Raw genomic sequence first — 20,204 nt, forward strand, 5'->3', positions numbered from 1 at the left:
GTTTAATGGATCAACGTGCCTACTGATGCCAGGGGAATCACTGACCTGACGCTTCCTACTTATGAATCAAACTCCCCTAATAGAGCATGGCTGCCTTTGCAATGACATAACACACGCATTCACACACACCATGGCCATCCCATAGCCCCCAAGCATTCATTCATAATAATCTTCTCAATCAGTTATTCAGAGCCAGAGATGGAGAGAGATGAGTGGGAAATTGGGAGAGGAAGGGAGACGGTGGACCGCACTTCATGTGAAAACAAAGCAATTACAGGCATTATTAGTAGTGTTAGCTGTGTGTGCGTGTGTGTGTGTGTGTAAAGAGGAGATCAAAAGCAGGAGCCCCATCTGGCTCTTAGCTCTCCCACTGGTTCCATTTGGGTTATCACCACGGTCCTCATATTGATACTGTGCGAGTATGTGTGTGTCTCTTTTGTGTATGAACACAGCATAAACGTAACAGGTTTGTTCAAATGGTAACCAAATGCTCGCAATAACAAAAAGTGACCATTCGTAGACGCTTTAGTAAACAGGAGTGACTCTTGAAGAGCACATGCACACACGCACGTGCTCCACCTGAACAGTCGGAACGACGGAAAACATTAGACACATGTGCACGGGCACAGACTGAGAAAGTTTCCTAGTGTGCACTTGTGCAGTCAGGGAGACTGAAAAAGAAGCAAGGAGTCAGTCGGTGTGTAGAAGTTTAAAAATAGCAGTAGCACACACACACACACACACACACACACACACACACACACACACACACACACACACACATTGAGCTTGCAGCTCAGAAATAGAAGAAGCAAAAAGCATCTGGCTGAGCTCAGTCTTTTTTTCCCTCTTTCCCTCACTGCAGCCTCCGTCTGAAAAAAATCTAAACTAAAAGAGACAGCACAGAAGAAATGGCAAAGAAGAGGTAAGTGAAAATTTCAGCGAGCATGTGTTTCAGTCATGGTCGCTTGTGTGCGTTTGTGCACATTCGGTGTCTCGCCTGCGTGTTCCCATGCACGTTCTGACTCTTCGGCTCTGCACACGTCTGAAAGATGGATTTTCAGTAATCTCTCTCTCTCTCTCGGCTTCACAGGCAAGATTTTGAGAGAAGCAGAAAAACAAGATTCAAATAGAAGGAGGAGGGGGGAAAAGGAACAGCGAGTAAAAGACAGTGTGAGGGTAGAGTAGGTGTCATGGTGAATTTACAGAACACACTGTTACTGCCAGTATTTATCTGTGTACACAGAAATTCTCTTTGCTACTCCTGTGTGTTGCAGTGACAGTTTATTATCTCTCTGATCACTGCTGACTGCCCCTCCACAGAGACCCACAGAGAGAGAGAGAGACCGGTGGAGGATGAAGAAGTAGAAGTTTAATGTCAGACATGAAAAACATGGAGGGAGGAGAACAATGAAAGCGAAAGATCACACTTTCCATCTTCACTCTTTTTCCTTCCCTTGCTCTCTGTCTCTTTGTCTCTCTGCTACAGAGTTATTTTTGTCTCTGGCTTTCTGTGAAAATGCCAAGCTACCCTCTGCAACATTGCAGTAGATGGCAAATTCACTTCTCTCTCCTGTATTAGTCTCAGGATGGGAAAGACTTTTGAATTCAAGCGCAGATAAGACTCTGCCTCTGCCTTGATGACTGCTGAATCTGTAATTATAGCAGGCTGTGCATGAATTAGATAAAAAAAAGAAGTAAATACAGATGTGCAGGTCAAATTTCTGTGGCATCTGAGTCACTAGTTTGTGATATTTAGAGAAAGGAGAGTTTCAAGGGCCGCAGTTTTCCTTATTTGCACTGCAGCTCACATTTGTTCAAATGTATTCTGTGGGAACAGAAAGCATTATACAAGACTTTGAAAGATAAAACGATGAAGCTGTCATGATATATCATCATGTGTGGCTCTACTGCATGCTGGCTACACTGTACAAGTCCCTCAATGTTGATGACGTTAAGTGGTCTACATTGTCCCCATTAGCATATGCTATAGTCTGCAGTGCAGTAACAGACACTGTTCAATCGCACAAATACACAGATATGCAGTATATATAATAAAAAATTAAGTTTAGCTTCATTTTCAGAGGACGTTTGTGCCCCTTCTGCACACAACTTGTGACAAAAGCCTGGCAGGGTCCAACCCTGGATTTAAAACAGCTGTAAGAACAGTTATGGAGCAGGCAAGGTGCTGCGCGATGACCCTTTTAGATAAAATGCTTAAGATCTGCCCTTTTTTATTTGTAAAATAGTGACATTTTGAAGCTGTAGAACAACTGTTTTTACATGCAGGTTTTGTAACACTCAGCTCTTCATGTCGTTGCAGCGCCGCACACTGTTCTGCTTTAGGTTTAAAATTTGGAACCAAATCAATTCCCTTTTTTATGGCTGTTCCTTATTTCCACCCTCAGTGTTGTACATGCCTCAGGCTGTACAGGTGCACTTCAGAGCTCTTCAGTGTCCATGGTTCATATCAACACTTGAAGGCAGCGGTGATCATACACAATACGAGTGTGTGCTGAGCAGCGTTATGTCAGTTTGTTTCTTGTAATAACAGCCACAGATGTACGCGCAGTTATTTGAGGAAGCTCTGGACATGTAAGATGGATCACAGGGCTTGACATTAGCTTTTTGTGATAATTAGTCATTGATCTTCTCTGACATGTAATAACGACGACTGAGATATTTCTGCACAGCTGGCGTACAGGTATATGTGATAAATTAGAGGTATAGAAACTAGAAATAGCCACAACTATGAATGTCTCTACATCAGATTTGGGTCATTGTAATTAGGCTTGTTTCCAAAAACCTGAGATTTTTAATATGTAAGTGTAACTTTTCATCCTAATCATGAATCTACACTTTTAAGCATCTGAACCCAGTTCTGCTTAAAAATGATGCAGTCTGAGAGCCAGATGTCTTCCCTGTGCTAATGGCTTTATTTGAGAGTTTTTCAGTTCCAGTGAGCAGCAGAAAACATGGAAGCAGGAAACTGTTTGGAGAGTGCAGCATAATCAAAATGATTGCAAAGATATGCAGTTAACTAGCAGTCTCGTTGCCTTTGAATTGGTGACGTGGATCATGTCTGTGACCACTCGTCTGACTTGTACTTCATGTTTTTGGTGCCCACTCTGCGTGCACATGCTTCCCGTCATTTCAAAACATGAATCTCTGTCTGACTTTCTATTCTCTCCAAGAGTTTGTGTTGTATTATCTTCAACTGCTTTATAAAAAAATACACCAGCTATCAGTTTATGTTTGAATAGGGTCAAGTTACATGCAATCTTTTTGTAATAACAATGGTTAACTATGGTAAATCAGCAAAAATTGTAAATCCGTTGCCATCTACATACACAGAAGTTCACTTAATCTTTATATTTTGAGAATCCAGCCATAAGTTCATCTGATCTGAAACGGTAAATGGCCTGTGTTTGTATAGCGCTTTACTAGTCCCTAAGGACCCCAAAGCGCTTTACACATCCAGTCATCCACCCATTCACGCACTGGTGATGGCAGCTACATTGTAGCCACAGCCACCCTGGGGCGCACTGACAGAGGCGAGGCTGCCGGACACTGGCGCCACCGGGCCCTCTGACCACCACCAGTAGGCAACGGGTGAAGTGTCTTGCCCAAGGACACAACGACCGAGACTGTCCAAGTCCAAGGTTGCCGGCTCAAACCGGCAACCTTCCAATTACAAGGCGAACTCCCAACTCTTGAGCCACGATCTCCCCAAATATAGGAAGTTTCTCCACAAATAGTGACGTAGTTGCAACAGGACAGTGTTTTTACAGAAAAATGACATAGGAGGTCATCAGCCTTGCTTTTAGTGTTACCAGTTAGTCAAGTCCCCGATTGCAGTTAAATGCATCACAGACTAGTTGGGCTTATTGGAGTTGACTGACTCATATTAACTGCAACATGATGGCAATTATAAATTACACAGCAAATCAGTCTGAGTCGGACTGTGACAGGTTGGAGGCCGTTTGTCTTCCATTGGGGAACCTGTGCAATCTCCTTGTGATTGAGAGTGTTCGCCCAGAACAGCTGGTCACCACAGCGACTTGCAGTTGGTCCCAGAAAACAACGCAATTCACGAAGAGTTTTCCATCCTGGTTTTACTTCAGTACAACTGAACCATTTACCTCGACAAACCCGTCAAGCCGAGTTATTACCATTGCACTTCCTCCACACATAGACCGTTACAGTCAGCCGTTGAGCTGTTGATGAGATTTTGTTCTCTCTTTGACTCATGTAATGCGATGCAGCTCTAACATTAGTTCAGTGGAGTCTGAAAGAAAAGCGCTAACACTGACATGTTTGAACTGCTGGTGATTTCTAGTCTGCAGAATACACACCCTGCCTATTGAGACCTTGTTTAATTTATAGTTTTAATTTGTTTCATGACTTCCTTAACTTATCAGGTGGGCCAAGTAAATAAGAATATAATAAATCTTGCATTATAATCTGTACATTTTCAAACTATATAGTTCTGTTTATCTGAATGAAGATGAGAAACAGCAGCAGACTTGTGTGAATGATGCTTATCTGTGGGAAAAATGAGCTCTTCTTGCCGTTTCCTCCTTTGTCTTTTTTTCTACTCTGCTTTTTCAGTCTCTCCATCTCTCTTCCTGTCACTGGGATTTGACCTCTCATCTAGTGACCTCATCAATATGGAGTCCATTTGGGGGAAGGGTGGGGTCAGGAGTGTGTGCGCCTCTGCGTTTATACGAGGGTGACCCCGATGGGGCCCCTGGCATAGTTCAATTAAGAGGAGGGAAGACGAGCAGGGGAAAGGCGGTAGGGGCCCCCGTCGGCCGCCATCTTAGGTTTCCGTGTATTGACTCCCTTGGCTGTCCCGGGGTGCGTCTCTCTCCTGTCTGTTCACCTCACGACAGTCGTGCAGGTGGACAAGACAATCACCGCTTCTCATCTTTCTTACGCCCGCTATATAAATTTCTGCCTGTCTGAGTGTCTGCTATCCCTCCGCCCCCCTTTACATCCTCCGTCATCCTCATCCCTATAGTCTGTCTATCCTTCCTGGTTTTTCCTTCCCCTGGTCAGGTGAGACTTCGCTGAGGGGAGAAGGAAGAGGAGGAGTATTAGCTTCACTGTCTGGAGCCAGTGGTAATCTTATATCTCAACAGAGACAGACAGGAAAAAGAAGGGCCGGTGGTAACTTGAGCTTTACTGATTGTATATTCAACACAGAGGTCATTTTTTATAGACACTGGATACGAGGATGCATTTGCTGCACAGACACACACAGGGAACACATTTATATGTATACACATTGGAAAAACATATTTCTTGCCCACCATTAGTGATGTAACCCCCATGCAACAGTGCTGTGGCAATAGTCCTTTTCCCCTGATTGGCTTGTCCAGGCAGCTGGAAAATGGAGTCTAGTCAGCTTCGTGCCCTTGAGCAGTTACATGCTCTGACACACATACGTACAGTACATGTAATCAACAAAGAGCGATGAGCTGGAGGATAACAGAACGCAGTGGAGAAGAAAAAGAAATGCACAGATTCAGAGCCATGGTGGAAACAAAGCATAAAGGAGGAGAACAGGCATGTTTCAAATCATGGCTTTGTTGTTTGCCATGATTATTAAAACTCTTCTCTGTCGCTTAATTAAGTGAAACTGTTGTTTCTCTTGTGAGTTGCTTGCATGCATTCACGCTGCTTTAATTCATTAAAACATGTCAGGTTGAGAGATTCAGAGGAGAAAAAGGAAGAAAAAACTGTTTAAAAGAAATTATATAGAAATAAAATAGAAAGAGGTGCTCAGCTGTAATCTAAAACGAGAGACCGAAGGGAGGTTTTATTGGGTTTTAATCAGTCAAAGCAAGCGATGGTGAAACAGCGTTCATTAGTAAGTGGCTCTGGGCTCAGTGCTTCAGTTGCTTTCAAGTTGCTTTCTACTGAAGTCTGAGCTCTCTCAGCCTCTGCTGCAGCTGCTGAGCTGATCTCAGTCAGACAGTTTGCTGGCTTTGATTCAGAGACTTTTGCTTTTTAGCTTTTTCATTTATGTGTAGTGTTGGTGTCAAGTTTGGAAAACTTGGCCCAGTTTCCTCAAAGTCCCCAAAGCCTGGCCTTTCAGTTGGTTTGACTAGTTCTTCTATTTAACACACTGGCCTATTTTTCTACGCACAGGAAGTGTTTAGAGCTGTAAGGTATCCAGTTACTGCACACACATGATCACAGAAATGATTTCTTTAGAAGTCATCAGCTACTGTATAAAAACACACACTGCATAACCATGTGCTCTCATTAAAGATCATTATCAGATGTTTTCAGACCAATACTGATATCTGATATGCCAATAAATAAATACATAAATGGCCTTCCCAAATATTCATTATGTGTATTCGTGTCCTTGCTTGCACTCTGCATAACGCTGCTTGGATCAGCTGGTTTTGTTTGTGATGTGTCAACAAGGAAGTTGCAGAGTGCCATGTGGTGGACATGCTATGCAATGTCAACACACTGAATAGTTTTTCCGTGACAGCTCTGCGTCATTTCTTGGCAGTTATAAATTCCAGGACATAATAATATAGACCGTAGGCTTATTTAAACGTAGGCTTAAGTTTATCGGCTTTGTCGTATCACGTCCTGTTGTATTGAGCTACGTGCCATTCTACTTTTTAAAGTAATTTGTGTTGTGTTTGAGAGAGCATTAAGTTTGCACTAATGATATCAGCTGAGCAACTGATATCAACATGTCTTCCAGTTGCTTTTTCCATGTGTTTGAGTTGTATTTATATGCATCGCCCTACGTCATGGTTAACATTAACTGAGGGTTAATAGTATGAGCTAACTAACTTAACAGTTTTACATTGTTGGTAAAAAAAAAGCATTGTTTTAAGAAAACAACTCCCGCATTGGTTAGACCCAAGGAATTGGGAGGATGGTCAAAAATGTTAATGCAAGTTGTCTGTTTTTGGACCTGACTAGTACCCAGGTAGCTTTAGTACCTAAGATCACAAGACTTCTAAAAGGGACACGGATCATGTTCATCGAAGACACTCGTGACGGCCTTTGTGCCGTATCCGCAGACATTTTTTAGAGCACTTCTCTATTGTTGCTAGGTTACAAGTGCTAGATCAGAAGTAACTGGTTGGTTATTGACAGCCAGGATCAGTTCTTCTGCCAATACAGTCCTACCCCATCTCGATTTTGATTTGGTGGCGGAAGAGAAGTGACCTTGACGAGTGCAGCAGTGTTCCAAAACCTGAAGCATTTTCATCTGAAAGCATTGTGAGTGCGAAGAAGAAAAATAAAATGAGCCAAGGACTTTGAGAGCTGTCAATCCAGAGCATTTTCAGAACTGAAATAGAAAACAGACTGCTGCTGGCGGGTCACATGACCGAGGCCAGAACATTCCTGGTGCACATCTCTGTGAAGCCTGCTTTTTGGTGCAAAAAGGCAACATTTGAGACCGTGGGATGAAAGCATGCTGGTCCTGAATAATTCTCCTTGTGTGATGAGTGGGACTTCAAATATTACATTTTAGTATGCTATCAGGACCAATGAAATATTTCGATTTTTGATGGTTCATAATCCATAACTGCATGTTGCAGTGAGGACTTTTGCTTGGAGTCACTATTAAACATTGTTTTGATTACAGCACCGAGCAAGAGTCTTGAGCCAACCTGTAATTTTTTTGTTTTTTACTAAGAAAATAGGAAATAGATACAATATGTAAGACAAAATAGAGTTTGTGTAATTCTAACTAGCCTGAAGGTCGATATTTAGTATGACCACCTTTATTCTTCCATGAGAGTCTGATCTGTCTGTGGAAAGATTTGTAACTTCTTCATGTAGTCTTCAGGAGTATTCTCCAGGCTTCTTGAAGCACATTCAAAGCTTTTCTTTGGATGTTGGCTGGATTGTGTTGTGTTCTCTGTCGGGATGTTGTGATGGTACATTTCTATGTTCATAATTCCATCAATTTTGACAAGATCGCCAACGCCACTCACTGAAACGCACCCCCGAACCTCGGCAGAGCCTCCACTGCTTTTTTTACATGGCTGTAGACATTTACTGTTGTACTTCTCTCCTGACCTCATCTGAACATATTTATAATTACATAAACCATCAAACGTCCAATTTGGATTCATCACTTATCTTCAGTTCTGCAGCCAAAGCCTGCAGAACTATTGCTCAAGTCCTCTTTAAAAAAATACAAGTGTGACCCCTTGGAAGCAAGTAAAGATACAGTAAAGACAGAGAGGCACCTCAAGAATGCTGTACAGTACATTGCTAACAAATCCACATAAGGGGTCTGCTCTTTTGACTTCACTGAACAGTGCCTAACTTGGTAACCAGTCGTCCTCATAATTCAAAGCTGTGGATGTAATATAGTCTGTTATATTTACTCTGGTATTTGTCTTGTCAGTTCCAGTCTCCAGTTCTACCACAGATGGGCTTGTAGCTTTACAGCCACAGCACAGTGTCAGGGTGAATGAGTCCTCAGGCAGGCAGAGGGGACCAGATGTGTCAAGTGGTTGGGCTTGGGGCACAAAAGGCCCCCCCGGGGCAACGTTGAAGAGCCTTGAGGAGGACTGGACTTGGGATCTCTCCATCACCACCCCTCACACCCCTTCCCTCTCTGGCTGGGGCTTTTCCTGGGCAGCGTGGCACAGTGTGTGGCCTGGCCCCGGGCCAGAGCCACTAGCCTGCCAGCCTCCCTCCCCTGAGACCAAAGACAAAGCTGGGACATGGCCAGGCACTCCACGCTCTCCGTTTATCTCTCCATCATTCCCCTTTCTCTTGCCAGACTCTTTCTTTTTCTTCTCAATCATTAGAGGTCATTTTGTCTCTCCTTTTTTTCTCTTCTTTTCTTTCCTGTTTTGTCTCTCCCTTTTTTGTCATATCAGCCCCTTTTTTTTACCTGAATACACATTTTTTTCTGTTCCTTTTGTTCTATGCCGTGTTTTCCCTCTCCGTTGTTTATGTCAATCTCTCTGCACTCTTCCTAATCACTTCTTGCTCAGGGTTTCACACAGATCATTTCACACATACTTGCATATCTCAAGTCATTGTTGTTACACCTGCACATATGTTTGAACCGGCGGGCAAGACTAAACACACACAGGTGCACAGGTATCAACACCTCCAGGTAAACTCTCACACTATCCCCACACAACAATTTTTTACACACAGTCTTCCTGAAGCCCTCTCACACACGTCTCCCACATAAACAGCCATATAGCAGAACTCCACAGATCCCATTTCCACACCCACACATACACCTCCTCCCTCTCTCCCTCTCTGTGGTGTGCGTGTTAGTTTCCCTATCATCCTGTCGCCTTGTGTGGCCTCCACATCAAACCAGCTGCTTTAGCCAATAAAGGCTAGTGCTAGCTAACCAGCTAGCATGCATCATTCTTAGAGAGAGAGTGTGTGTGTGTGTGTGTGTGTGTGTGTGTGCCCACTCCACCCTCCTCAACCACCCACGGTGCTGCCACCAACAGCTCTGGTTGACTCTGTTACTTTAAAAAGATTAGTGATTTATTGGTTTTTCTTTCACTCTTACTTCATTAAAGTCATTTCATCATTCAGGTTTGATGTGTGTTCTGTTACTGCTGCTCTGACTTCGTCTGTCTCCCTTGTCCCAGAACAGAGAACCTCTTTTACTTCTTTTATATTTATTATTCTGTCTTCCTGTGTTTTCCAGTCTAATAACTTACTAACTTAATCCTCTGCCATCTCATAATGAGTCTGAACCACAACCTCACACAAGAAGGAAGAGCACCCACACACATGGAGGTGTCAAACTTTTTACTTGTTATAGATTGTAGTTATGTTCTTTTTAACCCTATAAAGCATGTTGGCTCAGTGGTTGTTGCTGTTAGCCTATAACAATAGTGGAACCTCAGCTCAAGCCTTTTTGACTCTCATGTGTGGACTCACATTCTTCCTGTATTGTGCAGTTTTTCACAAAGAGCTGCTAAGTTAACACTGCCTGTGTTTGCACAGGACAGTCTGGCAAAAAGAGATTCATGAGAGTTTGATGTCTGGTTAAATAACAGCTAATAAAAAATACATTAAAAAAACCCTGCATGACTGGCTGCATGGGTTAATATGTTCACACAGTGATGCTGGAAAATATGACAGCGTGCCCTTAGAATTTGGCAAATGTCAACATTTACATCACACCTGTCCATGCAAATTTTGTAACCATGAACTTTGCACTCATCTGCCTGGTGATGGCAAATTTCAGACTTTGGTTGTACAGTCTGCACTTTGGACGGCCAAATGGATCCATTTGAGCAATGATCACTTTTTATATGGACAGCTTTCAATGTGGCTATGTGCAACAGGTACTAGCTTCCGTTAGTGTAGCTTCTGAGCAGAAGCAGCCTATATTAAAGTAATGAAAAAAAAATCTAGTCCATGAACTGAAACCAAAGAATAAAAGTATGAAGCCCAAGCTGCTGTTGATAAGCCCACATTCCTCCCGTGAACTTTTGTGGCTCTTCGGCCTGAACTTATTCTCATCTCAAACACAAATTCTCTCAAAGACAATCAACAATCATGCCCTGCTTTTGTTCCTCTTAAGAAAAACTACCTACCGCAGTGTACCTCCAGATAGCGTTTCTAGAAGTCTTTGCTAATGACTAAGAATGAATTGATTTCTTAGAAATCCTTTTTGGAAATAAATGATTCTCCGAACACTTCTCCAGTGCTTCTTTGGGAAACCAGTAAAGCAGTTTTAAGGGGTATAATCATTTCATATTGCTCCCATTAAAATAAAAAAGATATTGAACAGGAAGACAAATTAGAAACCAAAATTAAAGAATTAGAAAATTCATTGCTCACTTTTCAATCTGAGAAAGTACTTTGTGAAATAAGAAAATATAAAATGAAAGATAATGACCTAATTAATGGAAAGACAAAATTCCTCATTGAGCGACTCAAAAGTAATAAATTCCAGTACAATAATAAGTCGAGCAAATACTTCTCAAACCTAATCAAACAGAATAAAGAAAAAACAACAAGGACTCAGCAGGAAAACAGTTCCACGGTTCGGCAGATATAAACTCATGGACTTTCATAAAAAACTGCACTCTTCAGACCTCAAGCCAAATAATGACGATATTCATGAACTCCTCAACATCATAATCCGTCCACATTTAACACAAGATCAAGTCGACATCTTAGAGAAACCATTATCTCCTGATGAGGCACAAGCCCAACAACAAAGCCCCTGAACCTCATGGCGTCCCTGCTGAGTGCTACAAACATTTCTGATCATTTCTTTCTCCACTTTTCGTAAGAATTATCTTGGATATTAAAACAACCTCTATAATCCCACCAAGTCTGAACACAGCAATGATCATCCTACTCATGAAACCAGTCCAGTCAAGAGTCTACCCTTCTAGCTTATTATCGTTGCTTTCTCTCGTAAATACGGACAATAAAATTAAAAGCAAAGCTTTAGCGCCCAGGCTAGATATGGTCGTCCCAACTCTTTCAATTTAATGCAGCTATCAATCAACAAATTTAACACCTTAATTATATGATTAGATGCAGAATAAGTATTTGACTGAGTTAACTGGAAATTTCTTTTGCAACATATCCTAATCTCAGGTTCGGAAAATCATTTATCAACTAGATTAAGGCATTCTAAGCTACACCCACAGCCATAGTAGGTGTAGCATATTACGGCCAATGGGTTGAGTACGTCAAGCTTCACTCCCCACATTGGTACGAGACGAGGATGTCCTCTGTCTCCATGTCTGTGCACTGTTCATTGAACCACTAGCAGCTGCAATTAGACAGAAGGAAAAGATCAGAGGCATTAAGAAAACTACTACAGAACATAAAACTGTTCTTTATGCAGATGATGTATTGTTGTTATTGCAAGACCCACAATCTTCCCTTCCAGAATTATTTACAGTCATTAATTCTTTTTCAAAGTTTCCAACTACTATGTGAATTGTTTAAAGTCTACAATCTCACGGCTCTGTATAGATAAGTGGCAGCCCTGGTATCGCGTTATTATCTTCACTCCCAAGTTCTCAGAGTTATTTAGCCTTAATTTCGCTCCACCACTCTTAAAGGTTCAAGATGATTTAAATAGATGGTCTAAAGTCCCTATATTACTTATAGAAAGTATAGCAATGATCAAAATGTTAGTTCTACCAAAAATGAATTACTTGTTTTCCATTATTTCCAATTTCCCCAAATATGGTTTAATGGTAACTCCACTGTATCAGAATTCTATTGGAAAAATAAAAACCCTCATATAAAGCTTATAACATTACAAAAATCCAAATCCCAAGGGGGATTAGAATCTCCTAACTTTGAGTTATATCATTTAGCTAATCAGTTTAAATACTTTATTGAATGGCTTAAGTTCTCCCTGTCATGAACCGAAGTTCCGTGCGCAAGCTGGACCCAGAAGCAGAACACACACACCAGGGTAGGAGGGAATAAAGAAAGCAAATTTATTATAACTAAAGGTGTCCCGTGAGGGTAGCCGAAAAAACAACGTATGGAACCAGAAGAAACTGAGGGACTGGGGAGGTGAACTACGCAGGGAACGCCGAGAGCGGGGCTGTGAGAAGCTGCAAAACAAAAAGAGAAACAGATTACTGGGGTGCGGAAAAAAGGCAGCATACGAGGGAAGGTGGAGTATACGTCTTACGGAGGTAGCCGGGCTGAGTGAACCAGAGGGGGGGGGCTCCAAAAGGGTCGAGACGGCGAGGCTGATAGTGCTTCCGAATCTCAGGCGGACAGGTGGACAGGCAGGTGGCTCGCAAAAACGCCGAGTTGTGATCTGAGTACACAGGGTAAAACAGAGTCCGTTCCAATGGACAATTTGTCATAAGGGTTTTTTTCCCGCAGGTGTACGTTACCGCTGAGAGGCGACTACGGACTGGCGTGGAGCAGCAGGTAGGGCAGGATTAAATAGTCCACCTGGTGATCGCCTGGGATGGGATGCAGGTGTGGGGTTAGCAGCCACGCCCGTGGGCGTGGGCATCCCAACAGCACCCCGGACGCCGGGCTGCAGACCATGACACTCCCAACATGAAACTGCCTGGTCAGGTACCAAACAAGAACTTGGCAAAGATTTGCATTTGCTAGACCTACCAGTTATCACCCAGTAGGGCTGCTCGATTATGGCAAAAATGATAATCACGATTATTTTCACTGAAATTGAGATCACGATTATTTGACGATATTTATTTAACCCTTTAAGACCTACTATAGAACCAAGTCCACCAGAGCTTATATTATTTTTTTACATGCTGTAGTGCCATTTGTGGGAGCATTTCAAGTTGCTATACATCAATACAACTGTTATAGCCCATATTTTAATAATATGTATGCATTAAGTCCATAGTAATTACATAAATTGCAAAAAAGTGCAATAAACTACAAAAAAAATTGAAAATCGCTTTTGTTTTGTTTACATATATTTCTACTTGGAGAAATTTAAGAGGTTTATCCCTCAAAACTTTAAATACAATAAAGTTGCAAAAAATAGTTTCCCACCACAGGAAATTTATTTTGAGTGTCTTCATAGTTTTATTTTGGAGATACAGCAATTTTTATATACTGCAGGAAAAACAAAAAACAATCCTATGATGCAAATTTGCAAAGAAAACAGCATGTGCATCATTTTACTGTGGGAAGTGTTACGAACAGCTGATAGGAACGGCAAAGCGTGTTTCTGGAATATTATGTTTTTGTTCCTGCAAGCGCTTTTTATGCAATTTTTGCAAAGCTTTATGTGGAACGAAACCGTGACCGAGGACAAGCTGATGGCATAAGATGTAAGTACAACTCCTCCGGTTTCATATGCAAAACAAATTATTGCGCTAGCTTACACGGTTCAGGTTCTACAGGGATTTAACAATAGTTACGCAAAACGGAGCATGCAGCTCTGACCGGCTTTAAAGGGTTAACAATGACTTTAAAAAAATAATATAAAATAGTGTGCAACACCACTGAAGTTTTTTTTTTTTAAACTCTTTTCAACCAACGGCAGTCACTCTCCTCTCCAAATAACTTCTGCTTAGCTTTCCGAGCTTCCCTCGGGTCCTCTTAATCAGCGGTCTCCAACCTTTTTTGAGCCACGGACGGTTTATGCCCGACAATATTTTCACGGACCGGCCTTTAAGGTGTCGCGGATAAATGAGGGAGGGGCTAATAATCGGCTCAGTCATTTTTAATGATCGTTGAAAGCCCAGATCGTAATCGTGATTAAAATTCGATTAATTGAGCAGCCCTATCACCCAGTCTGTTAAAAAACACCAATCTGGAATAACCCCGACTTTATATTCAATTATAGCTTGTTCAGTTCAGCTATCTGGAAAGAAAAAGGAATTACTCTTCCCAGTCATTTATTTCATGATATCTCCTTTGTCAGTTTTCAATATTTATAAATAAATATAAATAAAATCAATTATACTTTCTAAACTTTACATTACTCCTATTAAATGTAATTATTCAATTCCAATAGAACAGAGGTGTTGAACTCCAGGCCTCGAGGACCGGTGTCCTGCAGGTTTTAGATATCACCCTGGGTCAACACATCTGAATCAGATGATTAGTTCATTACCAGGCTTCTGGAGACATGTTGTGGAGGTGATTTAGCCATTTAAACCACCTGTGTTTGATCAAGGACACATCTAAAACCCATAGGACACCGGCCCTCGAGACACCTGTGCAATAGAACATCTCTTAAAACTTACAGCACCTCAGATAACATCTCCAATAAAACAAACACACTAAACAGCTGTCTTACTTGCTCCCACTGTCTTCAAAGCTGTGCATCCTAGGTGACTTGTCATCTATTCAGGTCCCAATGACGGTATTCTCCTTGCAGCCCTAACTATTGCCAAGAAGGTCATACAGGAAACGGGAAGGTCAAACAGGAAATAAAAAAATAGTATAAACATTGTGCAATGGAAAAACCTTCTAACAGATCATATATCCCTGGAAAAAATGTCTGCATCACTACATATGAAAACTTACTATAATAATCAATAAACTAACTACTGAATTTGCTTGATTTCTAATACTTTAAACATCATGTCCACATATTGTAATTACTGCTATTTAAACTGACATATACGTATAGTATTCTTAGCCCTCTATTAATCCACAGCAGAGACCCTAACTCAACGGCATGCTGACCCATTGTGCATTGATATTAACTGTTTGTGTGTGTGTGTGTGTGTGTGTGTGTGTGTGTGTGTGTGTGTGTGTGTGTGTGTGTGTGTGTGTGTGTGTGTATATACAGGGGAGGTAATCTTTTTAGTTCCAAGAATTGTTTGAAGTTTCTCCTTGGTTTGCTCTAAACTTTAACATCAAACAGTTAGGTCAACCTTCCTGCCTTCATCTTTGTACTCTTCTCCTCCTCTCAGTATCCCCCCTCCACCTTCTCTCTCTCTCTGATCTGGTGAAAGTAACATTGGAGTGTCCTGCAGATAAAGAATGAGAATGTCAGGTTAAACTAACCGACATCCCTAACGTACAAACTAAGACACATCATAGGCAAGGGGCAGCATGTTGTGCTGTTCAATGAAATGGGACAAAGACTTTACGAAGCTGCATGCATTCAAATCAGTGTGTGTGTGTGTGTGTGTGTGTGTGTGTGTGTGCGCGCGCGCAGCTGGTACAGCCAGTTGTTTCATCATCACTCTGTTTCCATGTTTGACACACTGGGCTATTTTTACCCCACAGTCCAGCCGTAGCCCGTTAGATGACTCACGAGTACTTGTGCAGCTAGCTTGCTCGTGCACACTGAAGTTGAGGATTTCCACTGAGATGCACGTGCTGTTGAAAAAACTCACAGATTTACTTTACCTCTGTTGCTATGGTGTCTGTTTGCATAGACTGTATGTGTGTGTGTTTGCGTGTTTGTGTGCATGTGTCATGTGCCTCTTGGGCAGACAATGAACAGCTGCATGTGGCTTGTGTTTGTGTATCTGACAGCAGCTGGCCCCTCTCTCTCTCTCCTGTCTGGACTCATTGTGAGCCCTCCTCCTCGTTCTCTGGCTAACAGAGCAGTGACCATTTATTTGACGCACACACAACGCCACATTCACATATGATGCTTATTTGTTTCTTGGTGTAAGAGGAACCAGATGCAATGCATCACATGCGCATGCTTTTGATACTTAAAGTGGTGTGTGCCTTTTTGTATCATGTGTGTCTGCAAAAGTCCTTCTATGTCCTTTGTTCTTGGGTGTTTCAGTGTACACGTTTGTGTTCTTGTGAGCGTGCCATATGTCATCACGCTGTAGAAGATCAGGAGTAAACTTTTGTGCGTGTAGCCCACGTCTCCTGGTTACGGTGCTCTTTGCTTTGTCTTAATTTCCACTCTTTTTTGTTGTTTTGGCATGCTGACTCAGCTTATCTGAAGAATTAATAGGGTGTGTATTGGAGATCCGGCAAAGTTTAATAGGGTCTGTGTGCTTTCTGGGCTCAGATTCATGGCCCAGTGAGCCAACAGTCTCTGAATGCTGTGTGTGTGTGTCTTCTGTGATAGCGTTTTAACGAGTCATTACAGCATATGTGTTGGCAGGGGTATGCTAGCAAAGTATTTACTGTATATGGGCCCTATAGGTGAACCGAATGGGGTGTACATGCTTGTGTGTTTGTGCGTACCCATGTATACAATGATGTATTGACCTTGTCTCTCATTGCCAGTTCCCAGAAGGTTGATGAATAAATAAAGGCGTGACGCCTTCCCAGTGAGCCTGTGTCTGCTGCTGGCAAGACAAAATGACACACCACACACACACACAAACACAGACGTGCACAAAGCTCCCTGCCACTATGTTTGCAAGCCCATGTTTGCACAGTGGAATAATGTTGGTCCTCTGCAACACTCTGACCCAGTGTCCTACCTTCTCTGTGCCTCTGCATTCATGGCCATTTCTTGGATGTGTGAGTTTGCTTGGCAAACTGCCCAAGTTCTCACCCTCTCCTGGTGGCCTCTTTGTTTTATAGCCTGCTTGGTCAGGTTTCCAAATTGCATCCAAGGCTTCTGGTATAGATTTTACTTTGGAATTTAGCATTCAGGAAAGTCATAGCTTGTATTAGAAACACTGCAGATATTACCTGTAAGCTTGTGTGCTGCAGATAAAAAAAAAAAGATCACTAAACACCCATTAGCTGGGATATCTTCTAAAGAATAAAGACCTCGCTTGGCTTACTAATGTTTAATGTTTGTAAGTGGACCCTCAAGAAAACACTGTATAACAATGTTTTGTGTGGAAGCAGTGTAAGTTCAGTTCAACTTTCAATTCACATTTATGTATTTCACATTTAGTCAAATCAAGGCTCTATATTGTAAGGTAAAGGTCCTACAATAATACACAGAAAATCCCAAGAATCAGACAAGCCACTATAAACTAGCACTTGGCAAGAGTGGGAAGGAAAAACTCCCTGTTAACAGGAAGGAAGCTCTGGTAAAAGCAGTTTTAAACAAAAATTATTATTTTTTGCATATGAAACCGGAGGAGTTGTACTTACATCTCATGCTATCAGCTTGTCCTAGGTCACGGTTTCCTTCCACATAAAGCTTTGCAAAAATTGCATAAAAACCACTTGCAGCAACAAAAACATAATATTCCAGAAACACACTTTGCCGATCCGATCAGCTGTTTGTAACACTACGTTGGAATAGACATCAGCGCAAACTATCGCATGTTCGCCTTACCTGCCCAAAACCGGAAGTGGCGTCATTTTCAGAAAGTTAGTTTTTTACCTTCAGGGCCTTATAAACCTATACTGGTGTTTTTAAAAGTTATGTTTGACTTTATGGCTTTCTGTGTCGTTTCTGGGATGCTTAGAACTCCAATTGAGCTGCTGGAAATAGTTTATTTTGATGTATATGCTGGGGTTTTTTTGCAAATTTGCATTATAGTATTTATTTTTGTTTTTCCTGCAGTATATAAAAATTGGTGTATTTCAAAAATAAAACTATGAAGACACTCAAAATAAATTTCCTGTGGTGGGAAACTATTTTGTGCAACTTTTTGGTATTGTATTTGAGGGATATCCCTCTTAAATTTCTCTAACTAGAAACAAAAATTTTTTTTTTGAAGTTTATTGCACTTTTTTGCAATTTATGTAATTACTATCCACTTAATGCGTACATATTGTTAAAATTTGGGCTATAATGGTTGTATTGATGTATAGCAACTTGAAATACTCCCAAAAATGGCACTACAGCATGTAAAATATAAAGATAAGCTCTGGCGGACTTGGTGTTATGGTAGGTCTTAAAGGGTTAAGTACCCTCACAAGTAAGCCTGCAGTCTGAGAGTGAAAGGCTCTATTAGCTACTGTCTGTAGCTAATGATCATCTGCACAAGATAAAACCAAAACACATGTTTTGGTCTCATATTTGGGGAAAAGGAAAATAGAACCTCATCATGGTAAAATATGGTGGTAGTGTCATTGCATCTGGGAACCGAATCTCAAGGGACAGTGGGCTTTTCAGACACTCTTTCACTATAAGTAATGTGTCCCACAAAGACGCTTTGGCCCTGTTGTTGGCCATGTGTTATGGGTTATGCGTGTTATTGACAAAGTCTGATGTTTTTGTCCGGTTGAGTTCCCTTTAACTAGATTTAGAATGACATTTTGGGTCATAATTAAGGGTTAACACAATTTTCAAACACCAGGGTAACTAGTGAGTTTGATGTGCTCAGACTGTCATGCACAGACACAAGAAAACACACACATACAGAGCGGTAGGGGTGGTCGGTATGAACTCAGACCACTGCTGAGGTCACAAGGTTTAGTTTGGGGTCAAAAGTTAGGCCTGACTGTCAGGCTACTACACGTGCTCATAGCAGGTGTCCTAGCAACCAGGCAGAGGGAGGGCGAGGTTACGAATACACAATGGAAGAAATGTGTTTAAGCAGTAAGGGACCGACAAAAATATTCTCTCCCACAAATGTAGCACCGCTAAACAGCACATGCTGCGCCATATTGAACACAGTCGTGGGATTTTTCTTTTCGGCTCGATTTACTGCTGTTGCGTCATTTGGTCATCTCCACCCACTCCATTTCCCTGCATTCCATCTTCTAATTAGTAGCTCAAACAAAAACTATTCATTCGCAAAACAGCTTCGCACATGCACTCACCAAAACATACCTTTTGTACGCTCAGCAATTAAATCTTAATGGCATATTTGGCTGTCACTATTCCCCTGAAACAGTTAAGAATCAAGCACACTTGCAGGGTTTCAGCTGAACTCGTGTTTATAATTCAATGAATAATCTGTGCACACATGTTACACAAGGTAAACCATGTTTATTCTTCCTACTGTAGCTTTCATTTGTGGCCACATCTTACGAGAGTCTGGTTGGTGTTTATTTTTGGGGGTTTTTGCTAAAAAAAAATGAGCCTAAGTAACCGTGTTACTGAGTGTAAGTGTTATTGACTTCCCCTTCAGGGGTTTGGCCCTGTGACTAACTTGTGTATGACATTGGTTCAGTTGGTTTTTCTGGGGAATGATAGACTTCCTTTCTGAACTAGCCATACCTACTGTAAAGTGGATGCCAACAGGGATAATTGACTACAGGAAGCCAGAGTGTTTAGATAGGCTCAAGTTTCAGGATGCAATTATCCACGTTTTGTTTTGTTTTATTGTGTTTTTTTTCTGTGTGCTCTTTGACACCCTTGCAAAATTTGCTCATCAGTCATGCACCAACCACGGAAATCCCTTTGGCATCGCTCCACCTCTGTTCTGTCTGTGTGTTTCTTTTTGGGATCGTGTTGTTGCATTTAACTCTTTTACGTACAGTAAATGAAGTTGCCCATTTAATCTGAAGAGCAGTTCCTTTTCACATCTACTTGGTGCTCGTAAACTTGTTATCTTTACCTTCGGCATAACTTATTCAACTGGAGGCACCTTAGTATTTGTAATTTCTGTTGAAAATGTGGTTCTTGACTTAATTATGTTTTGGGTTTTTGTGGTTTTCTACCTATTCATTTTCAGTCATGTACAATCCATGTAGACACTGCTTTAGCTCTCATTAACACCACTATAACTCATAGTAATGGCCATCATGAAACCAAGTAAGCTGAGGCGTTATTGGACATCATAAATCATGAGGGTGGAAGGTTACACTTGTCTGTATTTATAACATCTTTTCAGAATGGCTTTGAGTCCTAACTGTGACACATACAACCTTAGTTACATTTCCACACACAATATACC

The 20,204-nt window shown here is 41.5% G+C and overlaps 1 protein-coding gene and 1 long non-coding RNA gene across 2 annotated transcripts in view; one reads left to right on the forward strand and one right to left on the reverse strand.

Annotated features, from left to right (window-relative positions):
* kdm6ba (lysine (K)-specific demethylase 6B, a) overlaps positions 1 to 20,204 on the forward strand; it is a 105,517-nt gene that overhangs the window by 18,134 nt on the left and 67,179 nt on the right. The window lies entirely within an intron of this gene.
* On the reverse strand, positions 12,691 to 15,047 carry LOC308411158. The gene is made up of 3 exons (XR_013974343.1): positions 14,765 to 15,047; positions 12,870 to 13,051; positions 12,691 to 12,790 (listed from the first exon to the last, which is right to left on the reverse strand). It is a non-coding gene; the product is annotated as an uncharacterized lncRNA (long non-coding RNA).

The sequence above is a fragment of the Rhamphochromis sp. 'chilingali' genome (genome assembly GCF_963969265.1).
Source record: "Rhamphochromis sp. 'chilingali' genome assembly, chromosome: 1".
Taxonomy (NCBI): domain Eukaryota; kingdom Metazoa; phylum Chordata; class Actinopteri; order Cichliformes; family Cichlidae; genus Rhamphochromis; species Rhamphochromis sp. 'chilingali'.